Here is a 16,628-nt window from a genome sequence, read left to right as displayed (position 1 = left end):
GAGATTTCTATTTAAACAATAGAGTGTTTCTGTCGAGGAACTATGGGCTGATAGTTGCCCCGCGAAAATTTGATGTTCTTAAGCAAATATTTACCCAATTAAGCACATCAAATTAAATTTCCGAGGGGCAACTATCAGACCGATATAGTTCCGAGACATAAACACTCTATTGTCTTTATTGTTCACCACTAAATTTTCTTCCGCGCGCCAGTTCAAAAATCTTATCGAATTACTTTCAACTTTTTTAGATGGAAGCCGTGAAAGCCAAATTTAACATTTATAAAGGAAAATAAACAAAACCAACTTAATACAATTTTATATGTTTATTTTTTATAAGCCCCGTTGTGTACAGAAAATTTTTTCACGGACGAGTACTATCCATCCGCGTATTTTCCTCGGACGGGCATTATGGGCTGATAGTGTCTCAGTCCACGGATGAACACTATCAATTTAAACCAATAAGAATCGGAGAAAATTTAGTGTTGAACTATAACGCGGGATAGTTGACGGAGGCGCAGCCCGAGTCAACTGTCGCTCGATAGAAATCGAGCGCGAATTATCTAATTGTTTTAGTATAAATCCACTAGTCATTCAAAACTTTATCGAAACCCTCTTCACACACACCGCCTTCGAAAACGCAAAGAAGCGGCTGTCACTTTGTTCACAAGGGCACGCTCCTACGCTACTTACTATCTATCACAGAATAGATAGTGAGTATCGTAGCCAATCAGAGAACGGTATTCGTGATAGAACGCTAGTAGATTTATGCTAAATAGGTATATTACTTCTGAACTGAAATGAGCTTTAAAACTCATTTTTAAGAAATCCTCTACGAAAATCATCGGCCACGACGGTGGTTCAGGTATGTGATTTTCAGAGCGATTTTTACATCTATATTTTCTCCGTTCATTCCAAAGTTTTACTTTGTAATGAAGTTAATCCTCTCACATTAAAAACTTGGTGATTTCATATGAACAACCTTCCTGCTGCGCTTCGTATTTCCAACTCTCTTCAAGTTGTCGGAAACGCGATGAAATGTTGTCTTCGGCGTTAAGTTTGATATATTACTTCCAGTAAATAGTTGAACCAGGTCAGTACGGCCGCGGTGGCACCTATATATACAATAGCCTCCTCTTGGCGCCAAAATATAGCCGTGGGAGGTCCGTATAGTGGATAACTGTGACTGAGGCATTTTCAAGCCCGAAGTCGCAGTTACGTCTTCCACTATACAGGGCCGACCAAATATATATGACCAAAATCTGCGATTTTCCCTACCCTATATATGACCTGAAAAAGTAGCTTCTTCTAAAAAACATACCTAGTTCAAGACTAGAGTGCAAAAACCATACCCTATTTCATAAACGCTCTTGTTCTTTGGCCATTTCAATTTAACAAGAAATAAAATGCAAACAGCGGCAACAAACATAACACATGAACTACGCGTGGTTTGGAACAACAATATAAAATTTTCTTGACGTTTCGCATGCTACAGCTCGCATCTTCAGAAGTGGCGGTTACAAAAAAAACGAAAGATTTAAAACCTAAAAATACAAAACGAGGTACCGGTAACTAACTAAACAATAACGAAAACAAAAGGTGATAGCTAATAAAGTGACAGCTTTTCACTGCTAGCATTGTCATTAAGTGTTGGTTTTAAGTCTCGTATAAGCAATGTTTCTTTTATTTTACAATGTAAATCACATCGTCCACTAGCTAAGACCTCGAAATGGTCCCATTTGATGTTATGGCCGGTGGAGATTGCGTGATCAGCAACAGCGGAAGCGTGACCCACTTGCGTAAGGGCTTTAAAATGCTCGACCTTTCTGTCATGCAGTCGTCGCTTTGTTTTGCCGATATAGAAAGCGTCACAATCCCAGCAGCTGGCTTTGTATACGACTTTAGATTTTTGCGAGCGATTTAAACGATCTTTGCAAGGAAAAAAGGACTTAACTCGGCAAGTGTTCCGAAAAATCAACCTGAGATTAACGAAACCAAAAAATTTATTAACACAAGATTTAAGACGGCGTTTAAAAATTCTATTTATACCCTATTTATGACCAAAGTGGCCAACATTGACACCCTATTTATGACCTAAACGACCGAAAACCCTACCCTTTTGGGCCGCACATACCTATCATAGCCAATGTAAAGGAGTACCTCCCCCCTCGGGGGGCTACCCACCCACCGCAGTATGGAAATTTGGTTTACGGCGGGTACTCCCACAACTTTGCTGAGAATGGTTGTTCTTACCAACTGAACCGTACAATGTGCGATAAACGAGTCACGATAAGGTATGATAACGTAGAACAACATGGAACCACATGGAAATAGGAGACTTTTGCACATAAGCTTATCCGAGCCGGCAGATCTGTTTTTGTTTGGCCACAGCTGTTCCTGCTCAAGAATGGCAGCTGTTACCTACTCACACCAATAAATTTGACGAGGCCGAGGCACAAGATATTATTGCATTGATGTTGTGAAAAGAGTGAACACAGAATGGTGGGAGTAGTTCATGGTCGCTCTATCGCCATCTCGCCAGCAGAACGCGGCCAAACCAAACAAACTGTTAAGTCTCCATGCTTGCGTGTTACATGTCTTTGTCTTTTACCGCTGGTTGTTGTCACCGCGGGAGCAGTTCTCTTTGGCATAGGCATTGATCTCAGGTCATCTTCAGCCATTGGCAAGAATATTCTAATCTCCGCTGGAATGGCTGTGTATGTCATTGGCGTCATTTACTTTGTGATCATCAATTTGGCGGATCAATCTTATCAGCGAGAGGATAAAGACGAAGTTTTCGCCAGTGACAGTGATGACTGCATTGACACTGATAGTGTGACGCTAGTCTAATTTATCGCCGCGTCCACTCTAGCGAAGAAGGCCGCCAATTCTTGCACTTTCATCATCACAACGTAACGTTCAAGCAAGATTATAAAATTGACTGAATCTGTCAGTGAAGAAATTAAAAGTAACCTAATAGAAGCTTAACAATTGTAAGAGCTTAGGAATGATTCACTGTTTCAGTTGTTTTTGTTGAACAGATGCTGGAATTTCCGACACCGCTGCAATGTTTTATATATTACACGTTTGACGATAGTTATCTGTACTGATTCCCTCTTCTGATTGTTTTATCAGTAAACACCGTCAGTAGTTAACTGGTGATTTTAAGTAAATATAATCTGCGTTGAGGTTGAAGTTTTGAAAAGGTAGGGTAGTTTCTCAACATACGGTGCAGTGGCGGATCCAGACCTTGAGCTAGGGGGGGGGGGGAGGGGGGGTTGGCGGTTTTGTTTCACTGGCCCCTGCCGGCTTTTCTTCCTTCTGTGATTTCTTCTTCTGTTTTTAACCCAAAATAAGGGTTGGCCCCGGACCCCCCTGGCCCCTCCCCTAGATCCGCCACTGCAGTGGACAAGATGAAGCTGGAGTGATTCAGTTGTTACTGTTGAAACCAGGGAATTCGAATTGACGAATTCATTGAATCGTCACTAGTCTTGTTTCAAAGAAAATATTCAAATGTAAATTTGACAACTGAATGCCGATTGCTCTTAATTATTTTTTTCTATGTATAATCTTGTGTTAAACAAACTCATTTTGTCATCACAATGAGAGCTAAGAACTGCTCAAGATTATTAACTTTTAAAAACAAAATGATTGCGTCGTCATGGGTACATTTGTATCCCTGTTGATGGACTAAAGCAGTGGATTGGGATAGCTGATGGGCTGTAGGGAGACAATCTTGTCCATCAAAGTGGTATAATTGATTCCTCTATTTCTTTGAAAGAAAGTTCCTATTTTTCTTATTGTTTTAATCGTAGTTTTCCTATTTTTCTGAACAACCATGCTACTGGATACCTGGATTCAGTTTCAAATAATTCCACCAAATGAGGGGCGATTATAGGAGGGGTGTGATTAATCGAGGGAAGGCTATTTTGCGAGAAAATACGTTAGTCAAGCGCAACTCAATTTTGCCCCGGCAAAATTTCATTAATTTGGGTTGCAAATGTCACACACGGCGTTTTGTTCTCATTCCGAATCGATTCTGGTAGTTGTAGGCAAATGGCGCCATCATGCAAATCGCCTATTAGACAAAGAGGATACTTAACGAAGCAACTTGAATAGTAAATATCTAAGCGCAAATCTTGTGTTAAAATTTCCTGATTTTGTATTTTATTTTCATATACTTTTATTGAGTTCAATCGGCTTACTTGTAATGTACGATTTGATACTGCGGTACGAAGCCCGAGTTAACGCTCTGGATCGTCTAGTCCTCATATTGTTTGTAATTAGCTTTCTTATTCTCTATCACCTTTCGTACATTTAATCTTTGTCACTAGGTTGTAAACATCCTAAAACTGACGATGTTTACGGAGTATCCGAAACATGCATGTCTATCAAATTTAAGAGTTTGTGTAGTTTCTTTAAATTTCGTAAATAGAGAATGAGCTCATAGCGAATTTCTATTATTTAAGTTGAACTTTTGAAATTTGAATCAAACGGTTAAACATAATTTTCAAGTTGAACCCTTCAGGCGATTTGACTGCACTGATGAAGTGATAGCTAGGCTTTAAGCATGTTTACGCCTTTACGCCTTTATGCATGTTTATTTGCTCAAAATTTTCCTTTAATGCCTTAATTCCTTAAATGCGCAAAATTTTTCTCGAACCTTGGGCATCTTCATACTGTTTTCACTTTGACATTCTTTTCACCTTTACTACTGTGTGAGTTGTTCAAAATAGAACTTTACAATATGCATTTTGAACGCGAGGCTTAGAGGTTAAATATAGCTAACTACCTCAGTATGACGTAAAAATACGCACGGCTATTGTTTTCATCGTCAGTCCTTTAATTTAGTAATTATTTAATTAGCCGTGGTGAAACTTGACTTCAGAGGATCTCACAGGTTTGTACGCAATCTGAATTACAATGAAAGATAAATGATATTAATATGAATTTCACCTTTGTAAATTAGTACTTTTAAGTTCTATTTGAGCGCAAGTTTCTGTTAAGATAATGAAAAAAAAAACAATCTAAATGTCTAGTATCGCATATACTTTCAAACAACAAAGATAGCATGCTTGGCGTTGCCTTAAAAAAAAAAAAAAATCCATGATAAACTAGGAAATAGGTTCAGTTTCGTGTATATTTATACGGTCGAACCTCCCGTAAGCGACCACCCAAAATTTCAACCCTTGGTGGTCGCTTACGGGAGGTGATAAACTATCCAGGAATTAATGCGATAATGTTAGAACATCTCAGTCATCCAATTTTTTCTCTATTATTATCTATCAAATGGTCGCGTACGAGAGGTTAAAAACAACAGATCGAAAATTTTAAACTTTTATCTCTAAAAATGGTCGCCGTCGCTCAAGAGAGATGGTCGCTTACGAGAGGTGGTCGCTTACAAGAGGTTCCAGTAAAGGGATTTGGCTTGGAAACTTTTGGTATTTTGGAAAACTGGTCGCTGAGGAGAGGTGGTCGCTTACGAGAGATGGTCGCTTACTGCAAGAGGTTCCAAATATAGTTATTTGGCTTGGAAATTTTCGGTATTTTGGAAAACTGGTCGCTAATATGTTAGGAGAGGTGGTCGCCTACGGGAGGTGGTCGCTTACAAGGGGTTCCAAATATAATGATTTGACTTGGAAACTTTTGGTATTTTGGAAAACTGTTCGCTGAGGAGAGAGGTTGTTGATTACGAGAGGTGGTCGCAACCGGAGATTCGATGGTATATCGAAGTCAGGTGAACTCAATGTTTTGTTGTTTTTTTTTCTTCTGAGCCTCGAAGCGATTGGGTAGGATTTGTAATATTTCGAAACCGACTTATTGCTAGTTACGTTCAGGTGTGTTTTGTCACTCAAAAAGTAAAGTGTATTTTTGTGAAATGAATTCCTTGCGCCCGTTCTGTTTTGCAAAAACAACAGCAAAAGCGTCAAAAATCAATGATGAAACTGAATTTATATTTACGGGAGTTCCACGGTAAAACAAGTCCTGAACCAAAGCAGTAAATTTATTATTAAAGCGTAAAATTCAGATTGCTCTTAGCAAAATGCAGTTTGCAACGGAAGCATATTTTGGGGAGCGAGCGCATTTTCGTGAACATACTCAGAAAAACTCCTGCACTGCAGGCTAAGAAAAAAGCTAAGGATGAAAAACGCTGAACATCTGAACTCTAAGTACGTAGCGTTATATTACTACATGAGCTGTTAAGATATACAAAAAAAAAATAACTGTTAGTGTGACTTTTCATTTACAATACCATAAGGATAAACGGGTCGAGGTTCGGTTTTTCTTTACGGGTCGCTTGTATTCACAGACTATTTAACTGTCACTGACGGACGAGTTGGAGATGCGCCGAACTTTATAAAAAGTATACAGCGGCTTGAAAACATCCTCCCACAGTTGTAAAGCAATGTCTTCGTCCATATTTTGCCAATCCACTTCGGACTCGAACTTTCTGAACCCGGGCGGTGGCTCCATGTGCAATTCCTGAAGGGTATTTTTCTTCATATTTGGCTCCTCCTTGCCTTGGAAATTTAACTGATCAGTTTCTTTACCAAGCTTTGGTCTTCGTTTCTTCGTGATTTTTAACCGCCTCTTCGGCGAGCCACCAAGTTGGTTTCCTTGTTGGTTTTTGTTGCCCAGTTTCGTTGTCTGCGCTCCCATGTTTGATGAAGAGAGGAAAGCTTTAGGTGCACACTCGCAGTTAGTAACGTCTCGCTCTCGACTAGAATTTGACTGAAATTCGAAGGATCCTCGCCAAATAAAGGCCTCCAGGCACGTGCCGAAGTCATGCTGGTACATAACTCTAACTAGTCAGAGCTTGTTATTTCTATGGAGCTTCTGTAATATGGAGTGGGAAAAGCAAATAATACACCCCTGGCACATGCAAGGTCACGCTGTTACGTAATATGTAACTTTGACTATTTTATTGTAACAAATAAGAGCTCGTTGTTTCTATTGATGCGGACTAGGCACGTGCAAGAACCATACAAGCAGTCGACGTCTGTGATCTATAGTGTTTTGTGTATGTAACAGACCATTTTCGTATTCGCGGTATTGGACTGATAACGACGTTTTTTTACGAAGATTGTCCACAAGTTGTTCAAAAGCCACACCCACGTTTCCGAAGGTTGCCGAAGATAACCGAAGACTGTCTTACCGGGACCGCGAAAACCATATGTTAACCGGTACAATATAACATAGATTTGGGAACTCTGTTGACCAAACACAGCACCGTAACTAGTATCTCAGGTTTTCTTTACAAATTAAAGTAAATAAAGTCTGAAAAAATTTCAGAAGAGTTTTGGAACCGAACTAATCTTTATCCCATTCGCAAGAATTTTGAAAGTTATCGTTGAATCACTTCGCCAAGCGTATGAAGTTTGTTTCAAACTTTCCGTAGTCTTTTACTTTTGTGACTTAAATAATAGGGAGTTTAAGCAAATCGCTACGGCTGGCTCTGATACGGCTGCCGGAAGTGAATTTCCCCCAAAATGAGACACTGCGCATGTACGTCGGTTGCATCCAGCCGTAGCGTGAAATCTGACTACGTGAGTCGGGATGTTTTGCCGTAGTGGCTACTACTTCGGGCTTATTTCGCTTCTCTGGCCCTTTTCAACAGACATCTCGGCATTTTAAGAATTCCATTGGATACTATATCCTTTAAACTCAATTTCAGTCAAAGATTCCGTCATGGTTGCCTTTCATAAGCTGAGGGTCCCCTATACCTCTTCTGAACACAGTTTCACGCAAAAGTAATTGGCCTTTTCACGCATCACGAAAAATTCGAAAAACAGCTTCACGTTCACAGAAAATAGTAAGCAATCACGTTTCACGCGAAAATGCAAAGGCTAAATCAGTTTCACGTAAAACTGCAAATTCTATTCACGTTTCGCAAAACATACAAATATAATCATTACAAAAATGTATCTGGCAACACTGAAATGTACCACAGTAGATATAGCTGCACATGGCCATATTTTGATAATTTCAGACTCTCTCGTCGTCAGCATGTCTAGATCTTTTGTGGATTGGGTATTATGCATGTACAGTGGAACCCCGTTAATACGGACACCAAGGGGACATGCCAAAGTGTCTGTATTATCGGGGTGTCCGTATTGAGCCGTATTTAAGCGGGCTCTCAGATAAAAAGTCACGGACACATGTTTTATCGATACCAAGACTAAGGCAGACATTTTTTACGGCAACAAAACGTTGTTTTGATTGTAATGTAACTGTAAAATTAAACTATGGAAACCTTATGGTCATTTATCATACTCTCGGACTAAAATTAATTTTATAGTACTGTAGCACTCGAATAGTACTATAGCACTTGAATAAGTCCGTGGCCTTACTTTATACAAGGAATTAAGCAGGCATTTTAACAGCATTAAAACATTGTTTAGTTTCTTCTATAACTGTAACAAGTTTAAAGTATGGAAACCTTACGCCTATCTACTCATACTCCTCCCGGTACTCTCGGACTAAATTAAAACAAGAGAAAATGAGAAAAAGTGAGGTCCCTCATTTTCTCTTGATTAAAATTAAAGTTACTTTACTGTTCTTGAAACTCGACGAAAAAAAGTCTGTGACTTTACATGGCACTGACGCTTTTAGTTTGTGACTCAACCAGGTGGACTGAATATTAGACAAAATCTTTGAAAGGTTATTCGCCGTTTCAGTTAAGGCTGGATAGAGTGTGGATACTGACAGATTAACTCACCTTTTCCGCAGAACCCTCCATTTTCTGCCTTTTCTCGATCGAAATGGCGTGATACCCCGCTTGTGTGACACAGCGCGACAGACTAGATTCTAGGCCCTCCTGGTTCACTGTTGCTGTGGCTAGTTCTCAGTCCTCCATCCTCACGCGCGTCGAGAGATGTCGAGAAAGGCAGGCCGTCACGCTTTTTACATCCAGTTTGGTGTAGTTTACGAGCTTTTATGACGCTAAAATCTCCAAAAATGTGAAAAATTATTCCCACAAAAGTCGATGGTTCACAAATCACGCGAAAGTAAATGGATTTTTCACGGATCACGAAAAAAATCGAAAACCAGTTTCCCGAGGACGGAAAAATATAGATTCACGAATCACAGAAAAAATAAATCCTCATTCACGCTTCACGTAAAGAAAAAACGCCCATTCACGCGTCACGAAAAAAGTATAGGGGACCCTCTAAGCTTGTAAATCCGTATCCTGAATTTACGATAAGTTTTGGCAAAGGTGTTGGAATGGCGAAGCGAGTCAAGTGAAATATTCGTGTTGAGCACGAGGTTGTTTTTCTTCGGTTAAGTTTGCTTTGAGGGTTTAGTGAAGATGTTTTATATCTGGATAACTATACGATGCTATTTTGCTTCTTTGAGTATTGATATATTTGTGTTCTTCACTCGATATTCTTTGAGATATTTGTCTCTGAAATTATATATGTCATCCATCAAATTGTTATGGTGCAAAGTGTATGGCATTCGCTTTCGCTCAGAAAAAATCTGTTCGTCCTACCGAATAACGGCCATCGTCCTTTGACCGAAGCCATTTCGGCTGTGAGAAACTAAATAAAAGAGATTTTAAACTCCTTAGCCGATGTTTCTTTCATCTTTTAATTTGTATTTCGCTTTACTGGCTAAACTTAAAATTTGGCAGACCACCGAGACGTACTCTCCCTAGAGCTTTTCAGTCACGGCAGCCGTAGTATCACCAGCCGTAGTAATTTGCTTAAACTCCCTAACAGCGGAGCTCCGCGGGTTGGAGGCCCGACGGGCCGCCAAGCGGAGCACCATAACTATAGGAACAGAATCAAATGCATTTAAGAAATAGAAAACCATGCAGCTTTTCTTCATGGTCAACATGGCTAGCGGCTTAGATCGCGGGCGCGGGCGCGGGCGCCCCACGACGACGGCGTTGAGGTACAAGGCTTCCATACTCCAGCTAATAGGTCAACCAAATCATGCACCCTTGGTTTACACCGTACATCTTATGTTAGACATCCATGTTCGTGTTTAAAGCGATCATGGCTAGCTTTTCTCTTGTTCTTCCAACATCCCGCGAGAGTTAATTGCTCCGGTAAACCCAAAGAGCGGAGCAATCTGTTGCGTAAAAAGAGTTTATGTAAAACATAAATGAATTATGCATTATTAAAGAAATAAAGAAATACAGACCTTGAAAATCAAATCTCCAACGAACAAAGAGGCAAGATTAAAAAAAACAAACAAACAAACAAATGAATCAATGTAAAGTAAGTTTAAAGATAATATTATTGTTAAAGAGTGTTGATGTGAATAAATAAATTAATAAATATTAAATAAATAAATACAAAATAGATGCAAGAGACTGTGAATTGTCATTTCGATCTAATAAACACATCTCTCAAAATATTAAAGTTTCAGTTGCGCGTTATATTTGTGTTCAAAATATTGTTTACGCTTAGCATAGTGAAGAAGGGGCATATATAAAAAAATTATAGGCAAACGGGAGTGGCGTGAGAGGATGGTTTGACTGAGAGTTTTTATGGTGATTTTAATAACCAAATATACTGTACGGGTATCGAAGGGTCTTCGCGAGCATATGCAAGCATGCAAGCAGAGCGTGTATTTTTGCGAGCACGAGCAGTGATCAAACTTCAGTGTTGCGAGCAGCGAGCGCTTTTCCCGATGATACATACAGAGGGTCCAAACGGGACGAACTGTTGAACTGCTGAACTGAAGAATGACAAACCGAGAGATAAGGATGGCAACCTTTTTGTTTTAATGAAATCATGACTGATTTGAACAACAACAAAGCGCGCAGGATTCAACGAGAATCCAAGCATGCGAGCAGGTGTAAAAATTTTGCGAGCATGACTAGCACGCGAGCTCTCATCGAATGTTTGCGAGCAGTTCGAGCAAAGGTCAAATTTTGCGAGCGCTTTTAAGTTAAATGGGACCATTCGATACCCCTAAATATAGACGGTCATCAGGCTCTTTTTGAAATTTCTTAATTATCGATGATCGTACCGGCGATCTCAGTTTCGTTTAGTTGTTGGACTCATTTGAAACGCGGGGCCGGGACGCTTGTCGGAAAATTTGAATCAAACCCTAAAAAACCAATCTGGGTGTGGCTCAAGCGAAATTTGAGAGAAAAAAGGTAGTCACGATTTAAAGAAACAACAGATGAATCAGAGATCTGGCGGCATTAATCACGATAAAGCCGTGTAGAGAAATTTGAAATATTTCGAAATTTGATTAAATATGGGTTTAAAACATCTTTAATTTACAGACACTGAAGAGCTTTATTTGACACACAGATGCGACCGTGTAACGTACAGTACAGTTTAAAAACCCGCAAATGAAACGCTGAATATATATATATATATATATATATATATATATATATATATATATATATATATATATATATATATATATATATATGTAGGACCCAAATTATGGGGCAAACTATCTACGGCTGACAGATCAGCCAAGACACTGCAGGCTTTTACAAACTATATTCGCAAAAGGGATATAACTCGCTTAACGGACACCGGCTGTAAGGGCTGCATCGTATGCTGCACATAATGCCCTTCAAGTCATTTACTTTTTATTGTATTAATATTAGTATTAGTATAGTTTTTTAGCAGTGTCCCCTAATTAGTATGGTGTATTATTTCCAGGCTGTAAGGTTTTTGACACTTTAATAAAGTTCTCACTCACTTACACTCAAATTGAGCGTGGGATATTTTAATCCCTAACAATTGCAATTTTAGTTGCGACATTCTTAGACATATATTTCGACATAGTTTGCACCAGCTAATAAATTTGGTGCAAACGCCTGAGGCAATTACATGTCTCAAATGAGTGTTTACCGTTTAGGTTTACAAAGTGAACAATTATCCAATATAGACGGCAAAATTCTTAACATTTCAGCGATTTAAAATCCATTTTGCATGAAACTCCCATTCAATTTATACCCAGAAATACAACCTTTTATTATCGATCAGTTTTCTCAGCAACTTTTTTCTTCAGGTTTCGCTTGCATTGGCAGTGACTAACAGACCAGATTGGCGGTTAATACAGAAAATGTTAGCAGGAATATTAATTGTTATGACGTGTTTTGCGTTTTAGTTAACAGTTTGATTTATTGTATACAACATACGTCGCAACAGCTCACTCTGCGAGCAGAGGTTCCATTGATTTTCCCAGAAAACTCGCGAAGAAAAACACGATGAAAGGAGAGTTACATTTAGTGTAAACTGATGTATCTGCACGGCATACTATATCACTAAACTTGCTAGAATGGCTAGTTAGAATGTTTCTTATGAGAACTAACTATAGTCAACGTTGTTGACATTTTCGAGTTGTTACTATTTGAATGACTGGTGCCTCAAAGTTACTTTCACTGAGTAGCATGTGAGTCGCCACATACCGCTGGAGCACTAAACAGCTGAACGTTCGACTGCGACGTCACTGAGCTGACACCACTGCAGAGCTCCACCGGCTGATTTGCTTGAGTTTGTAAACCTCTCCATTTAAAGGGATGCCATCAATTGCAAGTAGTCCAGTATTGTCAAGCAACGATGAAAAAAAAAAAAAAAAATCCCGCTATCTGAAATCAAACTAACACAGGTTTAGTCTCATCACGGCTGTGGCGAGGTTTTCGAACTCGCTTCGTCAAACCGTCACAGGCATGTCCGCACAGTAAGCAGAAGAGAATACCCAGCACGAACATAGCGGCACCACCAATGATCATGGGCGGGATGTTTATTAAACAGCCAGTGATGAATATTGTGATACCTCCGAAAAGGATCAAACCAGGCAACAGAACTATGCTTAGCGTTCGACAAATCGTGTGGCATTGTGCGGACGTCAAGCACTTGAAAACCTGGAAGCAATAGCTGGCTTGATTATCCCCGCCGTGATTAACTTGGCAGATGCGGGCTAAGCAGGTTGATTCGTCCTCCTCCATTGTTGTCGCACAGTTCCTCGTGAAACTTAATTTAACATGTGAAATGTCGTTTAAGAGTAAACCTCGACGTGCAAAGAATCTCTGTCTCTGAGAACCTGTTAAATTTGAAGTTTCCTATGGTTAATATGTTGATTAATAAAGTTTATTAATTAAGTGGACTAAACTATTTGTTTCGTTGATTGAAGCGCGAGACTGTAACAAAACCTCAATGTCAACGGGGGGTCGCCGATAAATTTCAAGATCTAAGGTAATATCGAATGTCAGGTCACTGATTCTTTGGAAATAACGGGTCACGCCGGTCAATTCAGGAGAAGCTGTTTCGTCGGCAAAGATGCTTCTTGCAAACAATTGCAGCTCTGTTTTAAGAAGTTTGAAATTAAAGGATCTCAATGTTTGAGATGTTTAGGAAGAGTAACCCGCTGCTTGTTTATTCACTGGAACAGTGGAGTTGTGGAACACAGCACGAGTTATTGGGGCTAATTAAACTTATTGAGTCTATCCAGCAGAGTCATGATTGTCTCATTGATATTGTTTTCAAAACAGCTCGCGATAACCATACGAGTCATATACGACATCCATATTGATTTCCCAGAAGTCTTTGGGAGTTACCTTTCACATCAGATGACTCGAGACCAAGAGCCTGAGTGACCAACAAAACCCAAGTTAACCAACTAAAGATATTAATGAATCACGGTTCGCAGACACAAGCAAACAAAACAGTTAAGTTAAACAAAAAGGCTAAAAAGACTTTTTAGGAAACACCTACCGTAGCAAGTACGTATTCTCCCTTGGTGATATGGACGGTATCGTTGCAGTATCTGACTCGTTCCCAGCCGTCTACATACATTTCCATGCAGCGCGCGGCTGGCCTACCTTCATACAGTGTACGGCATGGCGTGATAGGTACCTTGCTTCCCAATCTCGCGCTTCCCATCTTGCACCGTGCCGGGCAAAGCATCTTCTTCCCTTAAGCAAATCCGTCTAATTGCTAGCGTCCGTAAAAATTCCCTCGTGAGCGATATAAACCTGAAAATATGCATGTAGGCTTACTTGTGTTTTTTTTTTTTTTTTTTCATTTCTGATAACACTATGCATCAGACCAATGACTAAATCAGTGTGTTCTTGATAAGCATGTCACGTGACCAGCTGTTACAAAATAAAGGACTATTTCATCTCGTAGTGCAGGGCAGTGACAAAGGAATTCCTTGCCCATTAACGTTCCTTAATTCTACAAGAAATATGCCAATTACAGAGTTTCACTTCCTAAATATATGCCAGCCAAACCTTTAGTTTTGTTTTCCTTACACCACTAAACTAGACAAAACAAGTCTTGGTGGTTGCCCCAATATTTGATTTTGGTTAAACAAAAGGTGTCATCTCAAAATTTCAACCGTTATTGGTAGACCTTGGTACATGTTCTCAGTAAACTGTGCTATCTCATGGCAAGCTAGCTCGAGTGTCTCAATGGGGTTAACCGTCAACCCTCAAATGGTCAAAAAATTAACCGTCAACTCTCAAAAACGCAATATTTTTACCTTCAACCGTCAAATGAGTAAGCCAAGATATCCTTAATTAAGAACTAAACAATTGCACGGCAAAAAAAGTGGCGTTTACCTTTTAGAAAACGCGCGGTGAATTTACGCAAAACGTGGCATTTGCTTACATTTACTGGTATTCACCAATCGGAAAATCCAAGATTTTCCAGTTGTTTTGCTGTCGGGGAATTTGAGTATTCGTTCCATTATCCGGTAGTTTACCATTACGGTGAACGCCGGAAAACGCCTGTTTTCTGGAATTTACCGGTCTGTTAACACTTGGCGAATGTCTTGTTTGCCTGTGTTAACAGCTGTTTTCCCGGTGTAAAACTTCACGTTCATCCGTGGTTAACAATTGAAAACCGGCGTTTTCCCCTGTTCTCCGGAACGGCAAATGCCGTGAAATTTCGGAAAACACACTGTTTACCAGAACTCACTGCTCGGTTAACGTACGGAAAGCATAGTGCATTCCCGCGTTCACAGAAGTTTTCTCCTGTTTTCTTGTATTTTCCGAGACGGCGAATTCAAGGGAATTCAAGAAAACGCATGTTTTCCAGCGTTCACCGTTCGGTAAACGCACGGAAATTGTGTGTTCCTGCATTTTCAGAAGTTTTCTTGTGCTTTCCTCGCATTTTCCCTGATGGCAAACGCGCGTGAACTCAAGACGCTTGTTTTCCAATGTTCAACGTTCGATGAACTTTTGGAAAATATCGTGTCTTCCTGTGTTCGCAGGAATTTTCTTATATTTTCTGGGACAGTGAGTTGCGGTGAATTCAAGAAAACGCTTGTTCCCTGGCGTTTACCGTTCAGTTAATGGGTGGAAAATTGCACGAATTCCAACGTTTTCCTCGCGTTTTCTTGCATTTCGTGGGACGGTGTATTCGGGTGTTTTTCGGTGCGCATCGGCCGGCATTGTTCGCTCACTCCCATCCCGTGTTCGAGATTCTTTTGATCTTTCTACAGTCCCATGACCTGCTGGCTACCAATGTTCAGGGGACTAAAGCTCATTCCCTTTCCCAGTCAAAACAGCAAAAACAAGAGGTATTGCTAATTCTAAAAATAAGATTTATTTAAAATTGTGTAGCGCTGTTTACTATCTACAGATGTACAATTATTCACATAAAATACGAGGGTAATTTTAACTGTGTTTTCCCACTCTAACAAACAAATTATAACCATACATGGTTTAGCAAGAAAGTTCTTTCACTTGACCCTTTAAGGGAATATTATTTAAAAATATCTATTTGAGAGGCGCACAATCACCCACCCAACAAGAACATTCAGCCTATCTTTCTTAGAAAACGGTGTATCATTTTGTCCAGTTAATACCACTCGCAATGTATTGCTCTTAAAAATAAGATTCTGATAAATGACCTGGATGGTGGTCACAAAAGCTACATGAAAGTAAAACCTGCTTAGCTTTTATAGCAAAAATTCTAATTTGCGTTGCATGTCTTAATAAGCCAGTAGCCAACTTCATCAAATAACAGGCTTTTTACAGTGTTAAACTTTTCAACTAGCAAACAAGCAAACAATTTGACAGAAAAATGTCATTAAAGTAATTAAATGAAGGGTTTATGCAAAAACCATGAAACTGGATGAAATCAATTAAAATTCTCTCTCTTTTTACTCCAATACTGATTTGAATAGCTGGTCTGCATGCCAGAAGAGACACAATTTTTTTTCAATTTTGCATAAGGCCCTTAAATAAAATTATACTGCCCCTTAATCAGCACGCACAGCCCAAAGCAAATGTTGTGGGACTCCAGTTGTGGTCCTTTCACTAGGAAGACCAAGAATCCGGCTCACAGACTGCCTTTTTTGTTGGGACGTCATGCCTGCCTTCCAACGCTCATCAAGTAGTCGAAAATACATCGCCCTCTGCATCAGACTCATCTGAAGAGATTAGGCCTATATGCAGAGCCTCGTACATTTGACCACTCCTTTCCTCTTCTCTGACCACTTTCAGTCTTCTGTCAAGCTTCTAAAAGGAGTTGATAAATTTATTATTTAGTGACTTTAGTAAATGTTCTATATTCAAGCAAATCATAACTTGATGGTTACTGTATTACATACTGCACATACTCATTCTGCAAGGTGGTTTATCACGGTTTTTTAGATGCAACTGCACATATACTAAGATTTTCTGGTGCCAATTTTACACG

General features: G+C 39.6%; 2 protein-coding genes across 2 annotated transcripts in view; both read left to right on the top strand.

Annotated features, from left to right (window-relative positions):
• Nucleotides 1–16,628, top strand: part of LOC145465016 (uncharacterized) — a 286,590-nt gene that overhangs the window by 85,731 nt on the left and 184,231 nt on the right. The gene's annotated exons all lie outside the window — the stretch shown is intronic.
• LOC145465339 (uncharacterized) overlaps nt 1–16,628 on the top strand; it is a 191,500-nt gene that overhangs the window by 67,165 nt on the left and 107,707 nt on the right. The gene's annotated exons all lie outside the window — the stretch shown is intronic.

This window comes from Orbicella franksi, chromosome 13 (assembly GCF_964199315.1).
Source record: "Orbicella franksi chromosome 13, jaOrbFran1.1, whole genome shotgun sequence".
NCBI classification, from domain to species: domain Eukaryota; kingdom Metazoa; phylum Cnidaria; class Anthozoa; order Scleractinia; family Merulinidae; genus Orbicella; species Orbicella franksi.
Note: the sequence above shows the minus strand (reverse complement) of the source record. Positions and strands in the feature narration are given on the sequence as shown.